Source organism: Gossypium hirsutum, chromosome A05 (assembly GCF_007990345.1).
Source record: "Gossypium hirsutum isolate 1008001.06 chromosome A05, Gossypium_hirsutum_v2.1, whole genome shotgun sequence".
NCBI lineage: Eukaryota > Viridiplantae > Streptophyta > Magnoliopsida > Malvales > Malvaceae > Gossypium > Gossypium hirsutum.
Window position 1 is genome coordinate 73090520 of NC_053428.1, and position 24406 is coordinate 73114925.

Below are 24406 nucleotides of genomic sequence, written 5' to 3' on the forward strand. Positions count from 1 at the left end.
AACCGATAATTTCCTAGCCTCAAGGAGCATCAGCAATCAACCCCTTTGTCTTTTCCCTGGGGATTTGATAATCAATCACTAGCTCATAATCCTTTAATAATTCAAGTCATCTCCACTGTCGCAGATTCCACAAAGGCATAGATTCCATCTTAATTTAGAACTACCTTCCCTGCTCCAATCATCTTCAATATTTAGTTTCCTGTCTATAATTTTTACTCGCTTCCTTACTTGCTACATTTACATATCTTAAATCTTCAACACTAGTCATAGGAGAGAAATCATCGAAAATCCCTCAACAAAACGTCTATAATACCGCCAAGCCTAAAAAGCTTTAACCTCGGATACATTCTTTGGCGGTTTCCAATCAACGGTCGCGGAAATCTTGCTCAAATCCACCCGAATACCATCACCTGAGACTATATGTCCCAAAAAGCTGACTTCACGAAGCCAGAACTCACTTTTACTAAACTTAGCAAACAGTTTCTTTTCTCTCAAGATCTGCAATATGGTTCTCAAGTGTTCAACATGTTCAGACTCATCCCGAGAATAAATTAGAATGTCATCTATAAACACTACTACAAACTTATCCAAATATTGCTGAAAGATCCAGTTCATCAAGTCCATAAATATAGATGGAGCATTTGTTAAGCGGAAAGGCATCACAAGAAACTCATAATGTCCATACCTTGTCCTAAAGGCAGTTTTTGGCACATCTGACTCCTTAACTCTCAACTGGTAGTAACCAGACCTCAAATCGATCTTTGAAAACACTGTGGCCCCCTTTAACTGATCGAATAAATCATCAATCTTGGCAATGGTACTTGTTCTTTATAGTCACCTTATTAAGCTGATGGTAATCAATGCAAAGTCTAATTGAACCATCCTTCTTCTTTACGAACAATACAGGAGCACCATAGGGAGAGAAACTCGGTCTCACAAATCCCTTATCTGTTAACTCTTGCAATTGAGCCTTCATTCTTTTAATTCAGTCAGAGCCATTCTATATGGAGCAATCAAGATCGGTGCAGTACCCGGCAACAAATCAATGGCAAACTCTATCTCTCTGTTCGGAGGCAACCCAGGCAATTCCTCTGGAAATACATCTGGAAACTCACAGCCTATCGGTACTGATTCAAACTTCAGTTGAGGCAACTCAATATTCATTACATAAGCCAGATAAGCTTCACACCCTTTCCTCATATATTTCTGTGCAGACATGTGCGAAATCACCATAGGCAATTTATTTGATTCATCTGTTTCAACCCACAGAATTTCTCCATTTTCACATTTCAACTCTAGTGTTTTTGTTTACAATCTACCTTGACATCATACAATGTCAACCAGTCCATTCCCAAAATAATGTCAAACTCATCAAATGGTAACAGCATCAGATTAACCGGAAACAGTGACTTGAATCATTAATGGGCAATTCTTGCAACCTGTCAACTAGCACATATTGGCCTAAGTGTTCGACACTTTAATCATAAACTCAGTAAACTCAACAGGCAACTTTTATTAGATACTAAATTCATGCAAATATAGGAATGAGTGGACCCGGGATCAATCAATGAAATAACAATAGTATCATAGAGAGAAAATGTACCATAATGACATCGGAGATGATGCATCCTCTCGGGCACGTATGGCATAAGCTCTAGCAGGCGCTCTAGCTTCTGATCTCGCCGCTGAATCTTTCATCACAGTTTTATTGCTAGTCCCACCTCCAGTATTTCTCGGTGGCCTACCTCTGCTAGCGGTGGTATTCTGTCTAGCACTCTGAAATCTTTCTTCTTTAACTTTCTCTGGACAGTCTCTAATAAAATGCTCGCTCGTTTCCCCAACACTCACCATAATGTTGCCTGCCACATTGCTGACACTCGGCTTTCTAGGTCGCACATTACCCACACTTGCCACCGAAGTAGCTTGAGCTTTAGACCCGAATATGCTCTACCACGATCTCTATGTGAATCCCCAATTGAAACTGTCATTCGAGGGTTTGTCTCTTTGGACCTCTTTGATTGAGATTGAAATGACTTACTTATCGGCCTTTTTTGGCATCTCGAGCCTCAATAGCAGCTTTTCTTCTTCTTTGATCAATTCTTCGGCTGTAAGAGCTCGGTCAACTAATACTACAAATTCTTTCAACTCCAAAATTCCCACAAGCACTTTAATGTCCTCATTTAGCCCAACCTCAAACCTTTTGCACATAATGGCCTCGGTGGACACACATTCCTGGGCATACTTGCTGAGTCTTACAAATTCGCGTTTATACTCTGCCACAGACATCTTGCCCTGCTTCAATTCAAGGAACTCCTTCCGTTTTTGATCAATAAATCGCTGACTTATGTATTCTTTCTGAATTCTTCCTGGAAGAAATCCCAAGTAACTCTTCTTTTGGTACCACTACTACCAAAGTCTTCCTCCAGTGGTAGGCCGAATCTCTCAAAAGTGATACAGCACACTTTAAGCACTCCTCGGGTGTACATGAGAGCTCATCAAATACACGGGTAGAATTTTCAAGCCAGAACACCGCTTTCTCGGGATCATCATCGATCTTTGCTCTAAACTCTTCGGCCCCTTATTTTCGAATCTTGTCTACCGGAGGCTTGTTCATTCTTACCAAATCTATGCCTTGAGCAGCTACAGAATCGTCTGAGGTATGGAGGGGGTGGAGGAGGTTGAGCATTTGGATTTGCTCGAATAAACTCAGTATACCAATTGTTCATCATTTGAGAAAGGCATCCTGAGCCTCATCTCCCTGTCTCAATGTCTCAGGTCTACTTTCCACAGGCGCGGTCCTTGTACGGGAGCCGGCGCATTACTAGCAGCATCATCAGCCGCAGTTCCTTCAGGATCCATTACTATATTAAACAAAACACAGTTTAAAATAATCAGGAGTCACCACACTATCACAATATTTATGGCAAGTATAGCTAGACTTTTACACACACTTATTAGTCCGAGAACTAACTAAACCATAGCTATGATACCACTAAACGTAACACCCCTTACCCGTATCCGTCGCCGAATAGGTACGAGTATTAACAATTATAGTATATACTATTAAAAAGAACCCAAACAAAAATATGGCGTGCAATTTGATCATAAATCATTATAACATATGCCATTAACAATACAAACCAATTTCAAAGGCTTCGTACAAAATGATTAGTTTGATACTATAATTAGTATTTTAAACCAAGACAATTATGACACGTAACAAAATAACTAAGTCTACTATACATGTCATATTTCAAAATGTTGAGTTCAAATACCAAGAGTATTGATAGTGCGGGCGAATCTTCAACGATCTCTAACTCCTGTGCTAGCTGGATGACACTATAAGACAAAAGAGAGAAAAGAAAGTAAGCTTATAGCTTAGTAAGTAAGTATATAAATAACAAATAAGGAATCTAATATGTTTACAACATAACTCAATTATATCATATTTTTAATTTTACTATTTACTCCGATTTGATCAAGCTGTCCCTCCTGCATCATGATCACTAAATAAATCATAACTCGAGTTACGAAACTCGAAATTCAAATCCGTAAAATTCCCTGAATCTAGACTCATAAAAATTCTTACTAATTTTTTCTATAATTTTTGTTTAGCCAATTAGTACAGTTTATTAGTTTAAGTTTCCCCTGTTACACAGCTCAACTGATCTGACCTCTGTTCACTACGAATTAAATTTCTCTCAGGACAAAATTCAAATAACCATGAAACCTATTTCATTTAAAACTATACTCAATAAGGAACTTAGGCATATAAACTATATTTCTTATTGTGATTTGTACAAGTTTTAATGATTTTCAAAGTTGGAACAGGGGATCACATAGTCATCCTGAGCAAGTCACACACAATTGTAAATATCTCAAAATATAGAATTCCTTTGCTTGCTCTGTTTCTTTTATATGAAAATAGACTCATTAATATTTAATTTCACATCTCATTAAATCTCTAATTAAATTGCTTATATTTTTGGTGATTTTTCAAAATCACATCACTGCTACTGTCCAAAACAGTTTTAGTGCTAATTTCACTCTTCCACACATTCTTTGTACTAACCTCATTTTAACTTATATATATATCACAAATCATTTTTACCAAATTTCACACATCAAAAGTATAGGCCCATGATTACAATGTCACCACAAAACCATCCCGTTGAACAATTCGGATTAATCCTCGATACTTGATGGTTTCAGCACACAGCCCCACCATCATATTTCATTTAATTCGGCTCTCTTGTACACATGGTGAACACTTAGTACCACTCATGTGACCTAGCCAATTTGTCTCGTAGCTCTCTTGTCTACATGGTGTTCTTCACTTGGAATCACGCATGCGACCTAGCTACATTTATCTCTCCCGTAGCTCTCTTGTCTACATGGGATACATCCCGTATCACGCATGTGACCTAGCTACTACATAGTATCTCGTAGCTTTCTTGTGCACATGATGTGCACTGAGCACCATACATGTGACCTAGCTTCGCTCCATCTATTTTATTCGATCTTTCCAAATGTTCAACCGGGATCTCTCTCTATTACTTATTTCCATTCTTTCAATTGTCGATTTATACTTTAACATCAGCTAGTATATATATATAATAGGCTGAAATATAAAAATATAAATGAAATTAATGTATTATTTACATACAAACTTACCTCGGTGCAAAATATGAGAATTTTGCAATTTAGTCCAAAACTTTCTCCTTCCCCCGTTCGAGGTCGATTCCACGCCTTTCTTGATCTATAACAACATATTTAGCTCATTTAATACTCGAACTATTTATTTTAATCGAAAAATCACATTATACAAAAATTACATTTTTGCTCCCTAACTTTTACAAAATTACGATTTTTTCCCAAGGCTCGGAAATTTAAATTCAGCCCTTATTCTTATTTTTAATGACCTACTGATCATTTTCTCTTCTTTGGAAACATCAAATTCTCACTCTAACACATAGTTATGAGCAATAGGTATTTTTATCGATTATGCCGTTTTGCTCATTTTCGCTAAAAATCGCTTAGAAAAGATCGTTCTCCTAACTTAAAACATTCATATTCTACCATCAAACAACAAAATACATGCCTATCATTCATGGGTAAATTTTTAAACATAAACCCTAACTCGAAATAATGGTAGAAATAGGTAAACCGAGCTACGAGGATTTCAAAATGTGAAGAATATTAAAAACGGGGCTTGAAATCACTTACTATGAAGCTTGAAAGTTGAAGAAACCCTAGCTATGGAGGAGAGCAAATTTCGGCAGCAACTAGTGAAGATGATGACCAATTTTGTGTTATTTTTCCCATTTTATTTCATTTAATGTACAAATGACCAAAAATGCCCTTACTACTAAACTTTCCAAAAATTCCCTCCATGTCCAACTTTTGTCCATAACTTAGGAATTGGTTAAATTTCTATTTAAGACCTCCTAGTTAAAATCCCAAAGCAATTTCATACTAAAAACTTCTAAAACACGAGTTTTGCAATTTATTCGGTTTAGTCCCTAATCTCAACTTAAGTGCTCAATGCATAGAATTTCATCACGAAATTTTAACGAAATCATGAAATCATATCATAAACCCCAAAATAATTATAAAATAATTATTTCTATCTCAGATTTGTGGTCATGAAACCACTATTCTGATTAGGCCCTAATTCGAGTTGTCACAGAGAGAACTTTTCTAGTTCTGTGTTTCAAATCAATTGGTTCGAACCCACACTCGAAGCAGTTCGTGATACGAGAATAAAGGAGAAGATCGTTTGGTTGAAAGCCAAAAAAATCAAGGATCCGCTTAATTTAAATACACAGGTACGATTTTGGTTAAGAATTATTTCTATATATATTGCAAACTAGGTCGGTTTTCAAAATTTTAATTTTTCGCTAAGTAAGGAAAAAAATTTCGAACTAGATTTTTCCAACAAGGATGTGGGAATGAGAATTTTGTTAGATACTGCCATACGAGTTACTGAGTGCAAACCGTGATGTGCGAAGCTTTGGACCTTGCAAAGGGACACTATAGTATTCGAGCATCAAGGTTAGGAATGGCGACTTGGAGGAATAGATAGATGAATAGGGAAATGGAATTATGTTAAAATACTGCTATACGAGGTTGTTGAGTGCAAACCGTGATATGCAAATATTCGAGCCTTGCGAAGGGACGCTTCGGTGTTCAAGCATCAAGGCTAAATTAGAAATTAAATGATTTAACTGGTCCTTCAAGGTGACACCGTGATTATGGCAATTAGGTTCTATGGAGCAACACCATGACAATGGTCAGCAGGCTCTATTAGGCTACACTACGGCAGCAATAAAGTTCTACAGGGCGACACCTCGAAAGAGGTCTCATGTATAAGACCACAAACGTAGGGTGAAAGGCGTAAGATTTCCATCTCTTCTTGAGTGGTTATGCAAGTGTACAATAGCATTCCTACCAAGATACTAGTCCCTTGGAGCTACAGATCATCTTCACTTTTTATGATAGCCCTTCTCGGGTGGCCTCTTTGACCACAAGAACCAGAAACCTGGCCCTTTCTTTTGATGCCGGTGCAACCCCAGACATAATGATACAATGTAAAACTAAAGGAAGAAAGGAGTTAAAGAAAGAAGACTTAGGGTTCAAGAAGGGGGAAAAGGTTGATATCAAATGAAAGGGTTTCTACAAGTCTCAATTTAAGTAACCAAATGTTCAAAGAAATATTTGATTGAAAAAGTATTAAACTGTTTAATTCTCCAAATCTGTTTTTAAAAAGTATCAACCTAGGGAAGGATTTTTCTTAAACACCATATAAATCAGAAAAAGTGAAAAGATCCATCCAAGTGAGTTGTCTGGCAAGAATTCACTAAAATCTGTGTATGATTCATATAGTCATAGACAAGCAACTTTGTCCATGAGAACGATCTAGTACAAGGTGTCACCAAAGACTCCACCAAGAAGCCAGTAAGGTTATCCACATATGGATATTCATTGTGCATGGAAAGTAAGGATCCGCCAGTTAAGTGAAGTGATTAAGGAGATTGGGAAATTAAAAATTCAAGCTAAACCACTTAGGTAAGTAGGGATATTTTCTCTGAATTGGGAAAAAGTTTATCTTAGGAAGGAAAGTTTTCCTGAAGAGTGCTCAGGACTAGCCATAAGAGGAAATTTCGAGGATAAAATTTTCTTTAAGGGTGGGGACTTTTCACACCCGGTTCACATAAGACCTAAACATAAAGAAGAGTCAATGAGCCAATTGTATAGAAATAAAAATTTGTAGGCTCTAATGAGATATTTAAAAACTTAAATGGTTGTTTGGGAATAGTTAGATTTCAATCTTGGTTTGGTTAGATTCGAACTAACAAGTTCCATAATGGGAGAAAAAATTATTAGGATTGAGTGGTCGTAAGGGTATGCGGAGACCATGCCAATGGAGTATATGTATAGGTACGGATGGAAACAAAATTCCTCTCAATTTTCTGTTCACCAATTTTCATCTATTAAAAGCATCGTCTTCTTTATACGCTCTAAAGAAGAAGAGGATGTAGCTGAAGGAAGCTCTTCATATCGCAATTGTCATGAGAAATGAAGTCTGGTAGTAGAGAAGTGAGGAACTTGTAAGCTTCCTTACCTCTCTATACTTAAGGATTGAAGAAAGAAGTAGAGTAACAACTCTCAAAGTTTCTGTATAATTATGGATTCTGGGTTTTAAGGTTTGAATGCCTTCAAGATAACTGATATGTGGTTGTTACACTTAATTGCCAGGAAAAAGGAGGCTCTAGCATTCGACGTGAGTTTTTGTACTCCATCTTTAGAATACTTTGTGGCTGCCATGATTTTGTGATGATGTTTGAACTCAGCTGATTGTGAATGATAAGCATGCATAAAATTGTTTGATATATGGATACTCGCCAATATAGTTCAATATACATGAAATATTTAGGATTCCGTGTTTAAAAGATAGAGTAATCCATGCTAGTATGTAAGTGAAATGCATGCACTGCATGATTATAACGGTGGGGTACGGTGGGAAAATAATGGATGAGATAGATGAAGCTAGGATGTGGGAAAGGGAATTTCTATTAGATACCATCATACAGAGTTGCTAAGTGCAAATGGTGATGTGAGAAGCTCTGGCCTTACGAAGGGGACACTATGGTATTCGAGTATCAACATTAGAAATAACAAATTGGAGGAATAGTTGGATGAATAGGGAAATGGAATTCCATTAAGAAATCACTACACAGGGTTGCTAAGTGCAAATCGTGATGTGCAAAACTCCAGGCCTTACGGAGGGGACACTTTGGTGTTCCAGCATCAAGCTTAAACGAGAAATTAAATGATACCGACTAGTCCTTCAAGGCGACACTGTGACGATGTTAATTAGGTTCCATAGAGCAACATAGCGACAACGATTAGTAGGCTTTATTAGGTGACACCGCGATAGCTATAAGGTCTAATGGGGCGACACCTAAAAAGATGTCTAACGTGTAATACTATAGTTTGGCTATGACGACTAGTATAGTCTGCTGGGATAGAAAACACGAGGTAGCCCACTAGGCTAGTAAACAAAAGGATGTTAGACATTAAACATGTGGTGAAAGGGTGTAAGACCATAGCTCGGCTATGGTATCATAAAGAGTTTATTGGAATAGTAAACACATGAATTATAAGGTGTAAGACCCTAGCTCGACTATGGCAACCATTAGAGTTCACTAGGACATTTAACATGAGTCCATACTGAGTAAGATCATAGCTCAACAATAGTGTCAGGTAAAGACCACTAAAAGGGATGAACCCAATGGCTGATAAGACAACGTAATGGAGATCGAGGTCTGACTCGGCTAAAAGAGATAGCATAAATATGGAAGATAAAAAATTCCCAAAATTGTAAGAATAAGGAAAATCGAGTAAAAAAGTGTGATGTTGTAGGTAAACCTTTTAATGAGGATTTACCATGACAAGTTATGGAGATATGACGGTTACAAGGTAGCAAATATTTGGCAAATAACCTTAAAAAATAGGTTATAATAGATGATTAAGCGAAACCTAAGAGTCCACGGATAAAGGATAGCCAAAGGTAGTTAAGTTTGTTAAGGCCACACGGAGGCTAAGTCATTCGAGCTAATAGAAAAAGGAGTTCGCTAGGGACTAACCTGGGATGGATAGTCTAACAAGAATAATGGAAGGTAAGAATATGGAATATAAAGAAGTAATTGGAAGACAACCAATGGCAGATATTGGGCTTCACATCTAAGGTTGTGAGAAAAAGGGAAGTTGGGTTGAGGTGGAATCAGATCTATATCCCTAAAGGACTCTGACCTGAAGGAACACATGTATGTCTCAGATAAAGAATAAATCCATCAACGGTATGCTATGAGAAAAAGGGGGAGTCATTGATGTCACCGATGAAAACTGCTAATGGCCAAGGATGACCAGGGAGTTGAAATTTCTACTTAAAACTTCGTTCCTTAAAGTTTTGAAATTTTTTATACGACTGTTATGCATAATCTCACTAAGTTCAATTAAACTTACAAATTATCTACTTATTTGCATGATAAAGTTTTCACTCGAGAATCAAATGATGGGTTGTAACACCCCAAACCCGGCCTAGACGTTATGGCCGAATCTAGCGTGTCATATTGAAGTGTCTTTTGAAAATTGGACTTATTGGTAGAAATTTGTTTCTAAGTTGAAATCTCTTCGTTAAAAATCAAAACATCTTAACCATTTATTAACCATTTAAAACGTCTTTACTTTAAAACATTGTTTGTTGCGGAAGCAATATCCAAAAATGTTGCGAAAACACGGTGTTTGAAAACAATTAATCTTTTCGAAAACCAGCGTTCTATCACTATCAGTTAAGTATCAAATAAATAAAGCCCAAATAAAATAACTTAAGTTTAAGAGGCTTTATTACAGAATCAGAACCCAAAGCGAAATTTTAAATATAAATAAAGTTAAGCATAAAAAGAACTGCGGTCGTGGGCCAGAGCCTTTTTTAGTAACAGCACAGTGTGGGCCTAAGCCTAATACAATATCAAAATCAGAACTAGAATACATATGGGCCTAAGCCCAATATAGTGATAGTATCAGTAACAGGAATGCAATAGTGCAATAATGCAACCCATCCCAATCCAGCCAACACACCACCCGTACCAACCAACACACCATGCGGGGATAAAAACGACCCACCCATCCAGCACACCAATATCGCAGCATAGCTGCTAGAAATAATAACGCAGCAAAGCTGCCAGATATTTACACGGCTTACAGCCATCAGTAGCGGTAATTTGATCGGCACACAGCCATGGGTAAATATGGTCGACACAGAGTCATCAATAAATATGATAGGCACATAGCCACAAGTAAATACAATTAGCAGAAAGCCATAAACAAGATGGCACAAAAGCCATATTTAGGTTGGCATAGAGCCATAATAAAATTAAGCGACATTAAGCCGTCTGTCGGTCCACAGTCATCTCATGCGACCCGTGCGACCTTAACAAATCAATATTGGATCCATAATCGTCTCGTGCAACCCATGCAACCCTATTAGAACAGTACTTTCTCCATATCAAAATCCCAACCCCATGCAGTATGTCATCTCTTGAATATTACGTGTAGGTAAAATCATACTCAGTACAATTGTATATGTAAATCATAAACACATCAGTCATACGAAACACAATGGCATAATTGTCATTTTACCATACAGGGGTATTACGATCATTTTACCCTATAGGGGCATTACGGTCATTTTACTCTACAGGGGTATTACAGTCATTTTACCCTACGAGGGTATTACGGTCATTTTACCCTACAGGGGCATTATGGTCATTTTACCCTACAAGGGTATTACGATCATTTTACCTATTTTGGGGTCTCAACTCAGATAACGACCTATCTGAAGGTCTACAGTCGCTTCGAACGACACCGATAACCTAAACGATCATAACGGTGTAAACAATTCCAAGGCCCATTACTCGACCCAAATGGGCCCACACTCTCGCGTGGCCCATTTAGCCCAAATAAAAGTTAAAACCACAAATGGCCTTATTACATAACCAAAAACCCAATATGAAATTTAAATAAATAAAGTCAAAAGTAGAACATCAGCAATCGTGTGACCATCTCTGAGTCCCTCGCAGCACCGATCCTCCTAATGCTGAGGATTACCTATACAATTAAAACAAATGGATGAGTTTATGAAAACTCCGTGTGCAATCCCCTAACAGACAATAGAAATCGAATATGCAAAACAGTCTGGGCCTTAGCCCTATACAGTAACAGTGTGGGCCTAAGCCCAATACAGTATCAGTACAGTGTAATGCAACTATGCATCCCACGTAAATCCAACCAGCACACCACCCGTACCAACCAACACACCATGTGGGGATATAAATGACCCACCTAGCCAGAACACCAATATCGCAGCAAAGCTGCCAATAATAATAATGCAGCATAGCTGCCAGAAACAGTAAATGTGGCAAAGCCACCAGTAGAAGTGAATGTGACATGGTCACCAGTACAGTACTTCCTCCATATCAAAATCCCAAACCCCATGCAATATGTCGTGTATGTCATGCTCAATCATCACACGTGCATGTAAAATGGCCATGCTCAGTAACAATCGTTTAAACATATATTAAAAGCATATTAGTCGTACAACCACTGTCAAGTTAGTTAAAACGCAGTCACATGATCACAATCAAATCAGTCAAATTCATAATCTAAGTCGGTCATTTACCCATAAGGGCAAAATAGTGCTTTTACCTTATAGGGGTATTTCGGTAATTTTACATTACAAGGGTATTTCGATAATTTTACAAACCTAGGGTATTTAGGTAATTTTATGAACCGAGGGTATTTCAGTAACTTTAAAATCTAGGGTCTTAATGACTAGCAGATAGTCCACTGTCACCTCAAGTGACTTAAGTAACCTAAACGGACATAACGGTGTAAGTGGGCCTAAGGCCATTACTCGGCCCAAGTGGGCCCACACAGTCGTGTGGCCCATTTAGCCCAGAAACAGCCACAGCTATAAGAACATCACAGTCCAAACAACACTTACCACATCACATACATTTATCCGTGTAGGGCCCACGAGACCATTAGGCGTACATGGCCCATTTAGTCGAACGAGGCCCAGAACAGCCCAAAACCACGAGAGCGCTTGTGTTAGCCTCTACAATCTAATGCCCATGTCCGTGGGCCCGATTCACCTCACGTGCGATCGCACGCCCATGTGGCATCATACGCCATATTTTTAGCTTTTCGGCATTTCGATGATCTACAGTCACAGCAGTGTAAACAACACATAATTTCAGCTTTCAAATGATTATCGAATACCACATACAAATACACATGCTTTAGGCTTTTCAGCCAATCATCAAACATAGCATACGGTTACACACCTGATCACGTAGATTACTAAGAATTCCTGATCGTTGGAACCTATTCAAACATAACAACAGTTAATCACTTATCAACAGAGTTAAAAGAACATTAACCAAACCCCTAGCCGAAGGATTGACTACCACTTGCCTTGAATCGAACAGTCAACTATGATTTGCCTACTTAATCTAAAGTTTGGTGCAGTTACCCTTCCGCAACCTGGTGGAAAGTCCCAAACCACCGACACCCTACGTCGCTTAAACTTGGGGGCAGAGGCTACGCGTCCACTCCTATTTGGCACCACTGTATCACTTTATTGTAAGAACCGCTTTTGCTCATCGAGAGTTCGATTAACAGAGATTACTTCCCAAAACTAGAACAAAAAAGGAGAGAGTATGGGATGTAGAAGCAAAGAATCTGCTAAACCAAGGCTAAATCGAAAGGGGTTTGAGAGGGGAAAAAGAAGAAGAAGTATTCAGCCAATGATTGAAAAGGAAATATCAGATGAGGGGGAGAGCAAAGTTTCGACAATTAAGAGAAAAGATTGCGAGGAAGAAACCAAATTCGGCTTAAAAAAAAGAAATAAGAATTCCCAAAATGAGAGTGCCTATTCGGCCAAAGCAAGAAAAGAAGGCAATATTTGATCCCAAAAATTGAGCAAGAAACACAAGAGAAAAGAGAACAGAGAATTCGACACACAAGGAGTAGAAACCAAAACTAGATGTAAAACACCACCAAAAACACGAAATTGAGCAAAGAAAAACCGAAATATGACAACAACCCCCTTCCGACATTTTGAGTAAGAAAGGGAGTTCAAATTCGGCACCAACACTCCTCCCATGCAACTCTCCTATTTCAAATTCCTTGATTTTCTCCCCAAATCACTCAACATCCAATTCAACTTTCCTTGAAACACTCATGACCAATTCAACCTCAGAGTCTCAGTCCAACTCCACCTCCTTCCGAGCTTAGCCAGCAAAATAAATAATTCCTTTACCTATGCCACGAATTAAACATTAGACCTCATGCACACCACACACGCCACCTTGCCACTTGTAACAGCCCGTTTTTAGGGTTAATCAAAATAGTAGTTTCGAGGCCACCAAATCCGACGAGTAGGTTTGTAAATATTATATTTAATATTTACGATTTAATTGTGATTTTAATAATGTTTTTGATATTGTGATAATTGTTTTATAAGTGATTTATTAAGTTCAAGTGATATGACCCTAAGGTCAAGTGGGTTTAAAAAATGAGGTACCGGGACCTCATTTCTATAAACTGAGTCGTAAGTATTTTATAAATATTTACAGAGTGGCAAAAAGATGGTATTAAAGTTTCGTTGAAAAATTTTTATCGCTTCAATAGTTAATTAAGCAAAAAGGACTAAATCGCGTAAAATGCAAAAGTTGCATTCTAATTGTCTAAGTGTTTATTTTCCATGTTCTACTAAAGTAGAAGTCCCTATTTATTAATTAAACCATTATTTTATGATAGTGGAGATTGGTGGTTTGGCATATATGAAATTATGTATTATTTTAAAGGACAAAAAGGTAAATGGAATATTAAAAAGTATTAAATAAAAATAAAACATAAAATGGCCATGCAAATTTTATTTCTTGGCCGAATATGGAGGAGAAAAAGAAAGCCATTGAAGCTTCCTTAGTTTCGGCACTTGAATGAAGTGATTTAGGTATGTTTTGTGTTCGGTTTTTGATAATTTTTATGTTTTTGAGATCGTTGCTTCGTATTCTAGCTAGCCCGCATCTTTGATTTCAAAACCGTTAAAGTATTTGAATGTTTCCATTGTTGAATGCATGAGTATTTTGATAGTTGATGATGGAAAATAAATTATTGTTGTTGGAGATACTTGTTTTGTAAAGTGAATTTTGGTAAAAATGTCAATTTTGGATTAAATTGTGAATTATTGAAATTATGTGGTTGAAAGTATGAATAAATGAAAAAATGGGCTACTATGAAGTTGTGGTAAATTCGGATAGGCATAGGTTTGGCCAAAATTGAATGAATTTTATTTTTCGAGCTTAGGGACTGAATTGTAAAGAAGTTGAAATATCAGGGGCAAAAATGTAATTTTGCCACAAAATAATTTATGGGCTGTTTTGATACCATGAACATTCGGCTAAGCTTAATTATGGTTAAAAATGGTTAATATGCATGTTTTTGAGCTCAGTGACTAAATTGAACAAAAGTAAAACTTTAGGGGTAAAATAGTAATTTTACCAAATTATGAAATTGAGTTAAAATGAGTAGAGTATGAATTGTAATAGTTGAATTTGATTGATTAGATCAAGTTAAGCCTCGTACGAGTCTATATCAAGGGAAAAACAAATTTTCAGACTAGTCGATCCATTTCAACATTTTGACAATAGAGGTAAGTTCGTATGCATTAAGTATTATTATATTTGAATATTTAATAATTGTGACTGTTACTATGTTGAATAACACATCGAATATTTATATGTGGCACTTAACGTGCAAAGTATCGGGGATGGCACTTAGTGTGCGATACATCCAGAATGGCACTTAGTGTGCGAAGTAATGAGGGTGGCACTTAGTGTGCAAAACATCCAGAACGACACTTAGTGTGCAAGGTATCGGGTATGGCATCTAGTGTGCAAAACATCCAGAAAGGCACTTAGTGTGCAAGGTATCGAGTATGTCATCTAGTGTGTGAAACATCCAGAACGGCACTTAGTGTGCAAGGTATCGAGTATGGCATCTAGTGTGCGAGACATTGAATATTCAACGGGTAAATGAAAGATATGATTGAGTATGATATTGGTACGAGATGATACAGGTATGTACGAAAATTGGTACGATATGGTACAGGTATGTACGAAAATTCAATTGAGTATTGAATCTATGAAAATGGTGAATTCATTATCATTGTGGAATGAATATGTAATAATAATGTGATTAATGGTTTGGTAATATAATATGTTATATTACTTGAATAGTGATTGAATAATAAATTTGGTCGATGATTATGTGTTAGGCTTTTGGGTCAAAATGAGTTGTGATATGCTCCATTTGTACTCATTTAAATTGTGGCTTAATGGTTATGAGAAAAGGGTAAAGATTGACAAATTCTTAGATTTGAATTGCTACTGAAAGCGTGGAAAAGAATGAGTTTTTGGATTATTTAAAGATATTTAGCTATGTGCTTGATATGTGAATACACATAAGTAATGTAAACTTATGTCATAATGCTTTATGATAATTTGCTAGTTCATGTGATGTTTAAAATTTAAAAGCTAATAATGTGTTAGGCTATGGCCAAGACATGTTGGATTGACTTAAATGGTTTATGCTTATAAATTGAAGTTATAAGCTTTATTTCTTTGAATTACGAACTTACCAAGCTGTGAAGCTTACTTTGTGTTATTTTTCCATGTTTTGTAGTGTTTTGGATGGTTGCTCGGGTTAAAAGTCAACAAAGATCGTATCACACTATCCGGCTATTGATTTTTAGTATTTTTACACTTTGGGACTTGGTATATGGCATGTATAGGCTAGTGTTAAGATGGAATGTTTTGAGTTATGATTCTAGCCATACGATTTGGCTTGTAAATGTTGATGTGTATTGGCCATTTAAGTTAGCCTAAAGTATGTGTTTGATAAATGATATATGTAATGCATATAATGCTTTTGGTGTTGCCATATTTTGATATGATGTATAAATGATGAATTGATATGTTAGAGAAGCATGATTTAGTTGATGGAAATGTGAGAAAATGAAATAAGATGTTATGTCAGTTATGATGATTTTGATATAATGATTTGGCATGTTTTGAATGGAATTTAGTAGTTAAAATTGTTGCGGTTGGATGGCATGATATGTATTGGATTAACATGCTTTGGCTGCCTTTGAATACATTGAAATGGTATGAAATGACGAGGTATAGGTATGCTTGTGGAGGGTGAGAAATGTGGCTTATACCAAGCCTATTTTCACTCTACACGCCCGAACACACGGGTGTGTCTAATGGCCGTGTGTACCACACGGGTTGGCACATGGGTGTGTGGCTGGCCATGTGATGCAAGTCAGTATGTATGCCTTGTTATCACGCGGCCTGAGACATGGGCGTGTTTCTTGGCCATGGAAGTGACACGACCGGGGCACACGGGCGTGTGACCTCTGTAGGGTTGAAAATTTTCTAAGTTTTTGAGTAATTTGTTGAGTTATCGATTTAGTCCCGAACCTCTTTTAAGCTGGTTTTAAGGTCGCATAAAACCTTATAAGGGAAAATGTGATTGAACGTTAAAATTTTTAAATTATATGCAAGATTTATGACCCGAATGTGTATAAATGTAATGATGTAAGTCTGGTAATGCCTTGAACCCTGTTCTGACTTCAGATATGGGTAAGGGGTGTTACATTTAGTGGTATCGGAGCTATGGTTTAGTCGATTCTTGGACTAACCAAGCGTATGTGAGTCTAGCTATACATGCCATATTACTGCTCGTGATAGTGTGACTGCTCCCGGCTCTAACGAAATTGTTTTGTAAGAAAGATATGCTTTCCAACCGAGCTAATTTTGATATTACAGAATGTTATACTTAAATGCTTGAGTGAAATATGTTGGTGATGAGTTGAAATTCATAAAGGTATAAATCAGAATGCACGATATCCTGCTATTGATAAATGTTATAATTATATGAGTATATAAGTTGTGATGTTTGGTATGTGATTGTTACGTGAATATTTTGATTGTGAAATTAGTGATTTGATTTAGCATATGAACTATGTGTTAAGTACAAAAGTGATCATAAGTAAAAGATGGTTAGGTGTTTTGAGAACGTAGAATTAGTAATGAATTGGCTATTCATAATAGTATGTGTGATGTGCATGTATATGTGAGATATAAATTTGAGGCTTTATGACCCTCACCCCCCTCATCGGTAAAGTATTGTAATGAAATCATATTATATGGATTAAATAAGCTTACAAGTGTAGAATTACAGAGTTTCGTGATTGAAGGATTAGTATTGTGATCAGATAAGAGAATGAGTCCGCAAGTGAAGACAGTAATAGAAAAGATATTGGATTGTGTTAAAGGCTATTCGTAATATGCCAAGTCACTATTCAAGAAGAAGTCAAATTTGATGAGATGAAAGTATTCAGGTATGATATCTAAAGAACGTATTAACTGGAAGTTCTTCTGAATTGATTTCTGTTAGTAATGGGATAATATGAAATCAGTGATGACTGAATTAGACAGTGGAATAATGTTTGAATTGAAATGATAGCTGAGTGCAGTGGTTATAGTTGGTCAGTTACTATGGTTTCTTCTGAGTATTCTATGTGTACATTTATCCTCAGAGGTATGTGCAACTGTATATTTTCAGATGAAATTCTTATCATATGATAACGTTATCTATATATATTGATATATGAAAGCATTGTTGGGCTTTTCGGGTTACAATCAGCATTATTATATCTTTCTCTGGTAATCTATTTCATTTTATTGAAAGAAAAGATCGACAATAGAATCTGTGTGATGCTGGTATTCTGTTCCTATTGGTTATTGTTCTGTTGAATGTACATGAAGGTTATATTTCTTCTGTTATCGTGGATTCCAGTGCATATGAGTAATGCTTTACTTTTGGATTTCCTCTCAGACATCATCGAGATATTTACCATTTGATATGGGTGTTTTCTTAAAAAGTTCAGTATAGTATTATAGTTGGGATTACTCTATCTTGGTTTTCTTATGATTCTATATGATTGTCTGCAAGGGATATTCTTTTAGCAGAGATAACAATATCTAATATGATCTAAATTTTTTGTTTTGATCTTGGAAGTACAGTGGTATATTTATCAGATTTATAGAGGTTGTGTTTCTGCACTAGTTGCTACTGAAATCATATTCGAAAATTCTCTTGTGTTCAAAATGTATTATTGATAACTGGGACATTAAATATCGATACGGTTGAGATGTCGGCCTTATTATTGGCACTATGATTTTAATCTATCTGATGGTTGTGGCTTCAGTACGGTTCAAAGCTTCGTTGATTAATAATTGAAAAGTTATTCTTTGATAGTCGAGATCGATTCAGTTATCTAGTTTGATTGGATTAATTGCTTGAAGGATTAATCGAGTTAATTGTATCTGAATCTATCCACAGGGTGGAAATGAACTTTGAATGTTCACGGGTAAGTAGATGGATAGTCTGAATGACGAACTTATATTCTAGAAAATGTGATACAAAATTATATCTATTAGAACGGTTTTATTGAGAAATGTTATTGTAGATCGTGATTGGGAAGTCTGAATGATGTGATATTTATTAATAAAGTGGTAAACAGTTAAAGACATTGTTAATTGAAGTGTCAGTTCTGGTTTAGGCATTAGGTAAAGAGTTATTCGGCACAAGAATTAAAGATGGTTTGAACTGTTGAAAGATTATGAGTCAGTGATTGATTATCAATCTGGGCAAACAATTATAGTATTGGGGGTTCTGAGCGAGAAATCTTTGTGTGATTTACTACCGATAATCATGCGATTAATCTTATCAGATGATGAGTAATTATTGGCTAAGCTAGAAACTAAATTGATATTTAATCAACAAATTTGTGAGGCTAAGAGGTGTGTCAGTGAATTACAAGTTAAAAAGGGTACAATGTAAATTGATTTGTGATTTAGAATTTCAGATTGGAACTGACATTCATTCGTTGTGTCGAGCCAGAGTTCGTGTATCGAGAAATCCAGAGATTCTACAACAATTGTGACATCTAGCACAGTGGTAATTATCTGTCCGTACGAGGAGTACTAAAAGAATGCCAATTTTCATTGTTCAAATGGAGACACGAGGATTATATCGTGTTACCGAAATAAACTACTGTGAGCTTTGGGTATGGAATTACTTTGTAACACTGTGTTCTAGAACTTGAAAGCAACCGAGAAAGACATTTACTGTTGGTTAAGTTTCCGTATAAAAATTAGTTATAAGATGAATATTAAGATAGCATTGTATGAGTGTGGTATGATTGCAATTACTGAACTTCGTTTTATCGAATCGAATTTTGATAAAAAGAATTTCGGGGTCGATATGATTGAAAAAGAGAAATGAAAGTAATTCATGACTGTCTAAAAGTAGTTTCAGATTGGTAGAAAATATATGTGGGCTTGATGCGTAAAATCATTGAATTTTCAATTAGAAAGTTGAGTATTTGTGAAAGTGTTATAGTGGGAATAGAATTTCTTGATTTAGCTATAAAGAGAAGTTGAGTTCGCAATTCATCAGACTGAATGAGATTATTATCAGAACTTAAGAAGAACCGTAATGTATTTCTTATATATATGATGTGATGATACAATTAAGATCCTTTATCTATAGTATCTCTTACAGAAGTAGAAACTCAGCTTGTTATGATGTATAGCAAAGAGCAGATCATAATCTTAGCTCATGAGATTGAAAAGTTGAGCAATCTAAGGCTATGTGAGACATTTTTGAGGCTTGTGAAAGTAAGTCACTAATTTATTCTCTGGTAAGATTTTCGGGGACAAAAATCCCTAACGGGGAGAGTTGTAACACCCTATTTTTAGGGTTAATCGGAACAGTGGTTTCGAGGCCACCAAATCCGACGAGTAGGTTTGTAAATATTATATTTAATATTTATGATTTAATTGTGATTTCAAAAATGTTTTTGATATTGTGATAATTGTTTTATAACTGATTATTAAGTTCAAGTGATATGGCCCTAAGGTCAAGTGGGTTTAAAAAATGAGGTATCGAGACCTCATTTCTATAAACTGAGCCATAAATATTTTTATGAATATTTACGGAGTGTCAAAAATATGGTATTAAAGTTTCGTTGAAAAATTTTATCGCTTCGATAGTTAATTAAGCAAAAAGGACTAAATATCGTAAAATGCAAAAGTTGCATTCTAATTGTTTAAGTGTTTATTTGCCATGTTCTACTAAAGTAGAAGTCCCTATTTATTAATTAAACCATTATTTTTATGATAGTGGAGATTGGTGGTTTGGCATATATGAAATTATGTATTATTATAAAGGACAAAAAGGTAAATGGAATATTAAAATGTATTAAATAAAAATAAAACATAAAATGGCCATGCAAATTTTATTTCTTGGCCGAATATGGAGGAGAAAAAGAAAGCCATTGAAGCTTCCTTAGTTTCGGCACTTGCATGAAGTGATTTAGGTCTGCTTTGTGTTCGGTTTTTGATAATTTTTATGTTTTAGAGATCGTTGTTTCGTAATCTAACTGGCCCGTATCTCTAATTTCAAAACTGTTATAGTATTTGAATGTTGCCATTGTTGAATGCATGAGTATTTTGATAGTTGATGATGGAAAATAAATTATTGTTGTTGGAGATACATGTTTTGTAAAGTGAATTTTGGTAAAAGTGTCAATTTTGGATTAAATTGTGAATTATTGAAATTATGTGGTTGAAAGTATAAATAAATGAAAATATGGGCTGCTATGAAGTTGTAGTAAATTCGGCTAGGCATGGGTTTGGCCAAAATTGAATGAATTTCATTTTTCGAGCTTAGGGACTAAATTGTAAAGAAGTTGAAATATCAAGGGCAAAAATGTAATTTTGCCATAAAGTAATTTATGGGCTGTTTGATACCATGAACATTTGGCTAAGCTTAATTATGGTTAAAAATGGTTAATTTGCATGTTTTTGAGCTTAGAGACTAAATTGAATAAAAGTGAAACTTTAGAGGTAAAATAGTAATTTTACCAGAATATGAAATTGAGTTAAAAAAATAGAATATGAATTGTAATAGTTGAATTTGATTGATTAGATCAAGTTAAGCCTCGTACGAGTCTATATCGAGGGAAAAAAATAAAGTTTCACACTAGTATATCCATTTCAACGTTTTGACAATAGAGGTAAGTTCGTATGCATTAAGTATTATTATATTTGGATATTTAATGCGTTTAAATTGTACAAATGATATCATGACTATTACTATGTTGAATAACACATCGAATATTTATATGTAGCACTTAACGTGCGAAGTATCGGGGATGGCGCTTAGTGTGCGATACATCCAGAATGGCACTTAGTGTGCAAAGCATCCAGAACGACACTTATGTGCAAGGTATCAGGTATGTCATCTAGTGTGCGAAACATCCAGAACGGCACTTAGTGTGCAAAGTATCGGGTATGGCATCTAGTGTGTGAGACATTGAATATTCAACAGGTAAATGAAAGATGTGATTGAGTATAAGATTGGTACGAGATGATGCAGGTATGTACGAAAATTGGTACGATATGGTACAGATATGTACGAAAATTCAATTGAGTATTGAATCTATGAAAATGGTGAATTCATGATCATTTTGGAATGAATATGTAAAAATAATGTGATTAATGGTTTGGTAATATATTATGTTATATTACTTGAATAGTGATTGAATAATAAATTTGGTCGATGATTATGTGTTAGGCTTTTGGGTCAAAATTGGTTGTGATATGCTCCGTTTGTACTCATTTAAATTGTGGCTTAATGGTTATGAGAAAAGGGTAAAGATTGAAAAATTCTTAGATTTGAATTTTAGATTTGAAATGCTATTGAAAGCATGGAAAGGAATGAGCTTTTGGATGATTTAAAGATATTTAGCTATGTGCTTGATATGTGAAAACACATAAGTGATGTAAACCTAAGTCATAATGCTTTATGATTATTTGCTAGTTAATGTGATGTTTTAAATTTAAAAGCTAATGATGTGTTAGGCTAAGGCCAAGACATGTTGGATTGACTTAAATGGTTTATGCTTATAAATTGAAGTTATAAGCTTTATTTCTTTGAATTACGAACTTACTAAGCTGTGAAGCTTACTTTGTGTTATTTTTCTATGTTTTGTAGTGTTTCGGATGATTGCTTGGGTTAAAAGTCAACGGAGATCGTTTCACACTATCTAGCTATTGATTTTCAGTATTTTTACACTTTGGGGCTTCGTATATGGTATGTATTGGCTATGTTAAGATGGTATGTTTTGAGTTATGATTCTATCCATGCGATTTGGCTTGTAAATGTTGATGTGTATTGGCCATTTAAGTTAGCCTAAAGTATGTGCTTGATAAATGATATATGTGATGCATATAATGCTTTTGGTGTTGGCATATTTTGATATGAGGTATAAATGATGAATTGATACGTTAGAGAAGCATGATTTAGTTGATGGAAATGTGAGAAAATGAAATAAGATGTTATGTAATTTATGATGATTTTGATATAATGATTTAGCATGTTTTGAATGGAATTTAGTAGTTAAAATTGTTGTGGTTAGATGGCATGATATGTATATGGATTAACATGCTTTGGCTGCCTTTGAATACATTGAAATGGTATGAAATGATGAGTTATAGGTATGCTTGTGGAGGGTGAGAAATGTGGCTTAAACCAAGCCTATTTTCACTCCACACGGCCGAACACACAGGAGTGTCTAATGGCCGTGTATAGCACACGGGCTGGCACATGAGCGTGTGGTCGGCCATGTGATGCAAGTCAGTATGTATACCCTGTTACCACACGGCCTGAGACACGGGCATGTTTCTTGGCCGTGTGAGTGACACGGCCGGGGCACACGGGTGTGTAACCCCTGCAGGGTTGAAAATTTTCTAAGTTTTTGAATGATTTGGTGAGTTATCGGTTTAGTCCCGAAACTCTTTTAAGCTAGTTTTAAGGTCGCATAAAACGTTATAAGGGACAATGTGATTGAATGTTAAAAATTTTAAATTATATGCAAGATTTATGACCCGAATGTGTATAATTGTTATGATGTAAGTCCGGTAATGCCTCGAACCCTATTCCGACTTCGGATACGGGTAAAGGGTGTTACACCACTAGACCACAAGATCCTTTTGTGATATATTTTAACCAAAAATATTTAAAAATCCCACTTTCAAGCACCAAGGGTTTTATTCACTAAAAACAAAAAATTTAGCTAAAGCCCAGGTTTGAACCTAGGACTTCTCCAACACTCCTAAATATGCTCAATTACTTAGCAACTAAAGCCAACATGCAATTTGTGATATTTCTCGAACACATAAACTTTTATCTGTTCCCATCCTCAAGGCTCAATCCTTCTAGGCCTAAATTCGAGGGGTTACATGGGTCGAGCCAAACTTTGCCAATTTGAGGGAAAAGAGAGTGGTAGTTGTAACATGCATATAAAGGGGCACTCCCAGAGGCTATGCCTCGAGGGCTTTGTCGAAGTCATGAAATTTTAATGGTTTAAATTCAAAACTACAAGTCAGTTTGTAAGATAGTAACTTTTGGAAAATGTGTATGATAATGTAGTTTAATGTGTCAACTAAACATTTGAGAATGTACTAAGATTTGATTCAGAAATATTAACAAGTTGTTCGAGTCTTTGTATCATCCGATACTTGTATCTAGAGATTGGATCGAGTATAGGGTCTTGCAAATTTGGTCTATTAAGGCTTCAATTAGTGGACTTGTTACTCTCCTGAATGGCTTGAAGAATGTCAATGTCAATATAGACAATGAAGATTAGGTTGTGCTATTGTATGTTCTTTACCCCTTTCATATAAAACTTTTAGGGAGACCCTGATTTATAGTAAAGAGAAACTCTTTTTCGAGGATGTGAAGGAAACATTGAGCAAAGATAAACCTGACAACGAGTCAGTTTCAAAGAACAAGTCAAATAGGTAAACCTTGATTTTGGTTGCAAGAGGAAGGCAACAGTCTAAGGATTCGGGTCAGAGAAGATCTAGGTCGAAATCTAGGTCAAAGAATCGAGACAAGACCTGTGGCTACTACAAAAAGTTAAGTCACATTAAGGTAGAATGTTATAAACTGCAAAATAAAAACAGAAGAACTATAAAAAATGACGAGAAAGGGAAATAGAAAGCTGAGGTAGCTGATGCTAGTGTAGTTGAGGACAAAGGTGATGATTTATTTTTCGTGTCCATGACTAAAAGGTCTAAGCTTAAGTCTAAGTGGATCTTGGATTCAGGGTGTTCCTATCATATTTTCCCAAGAAGGA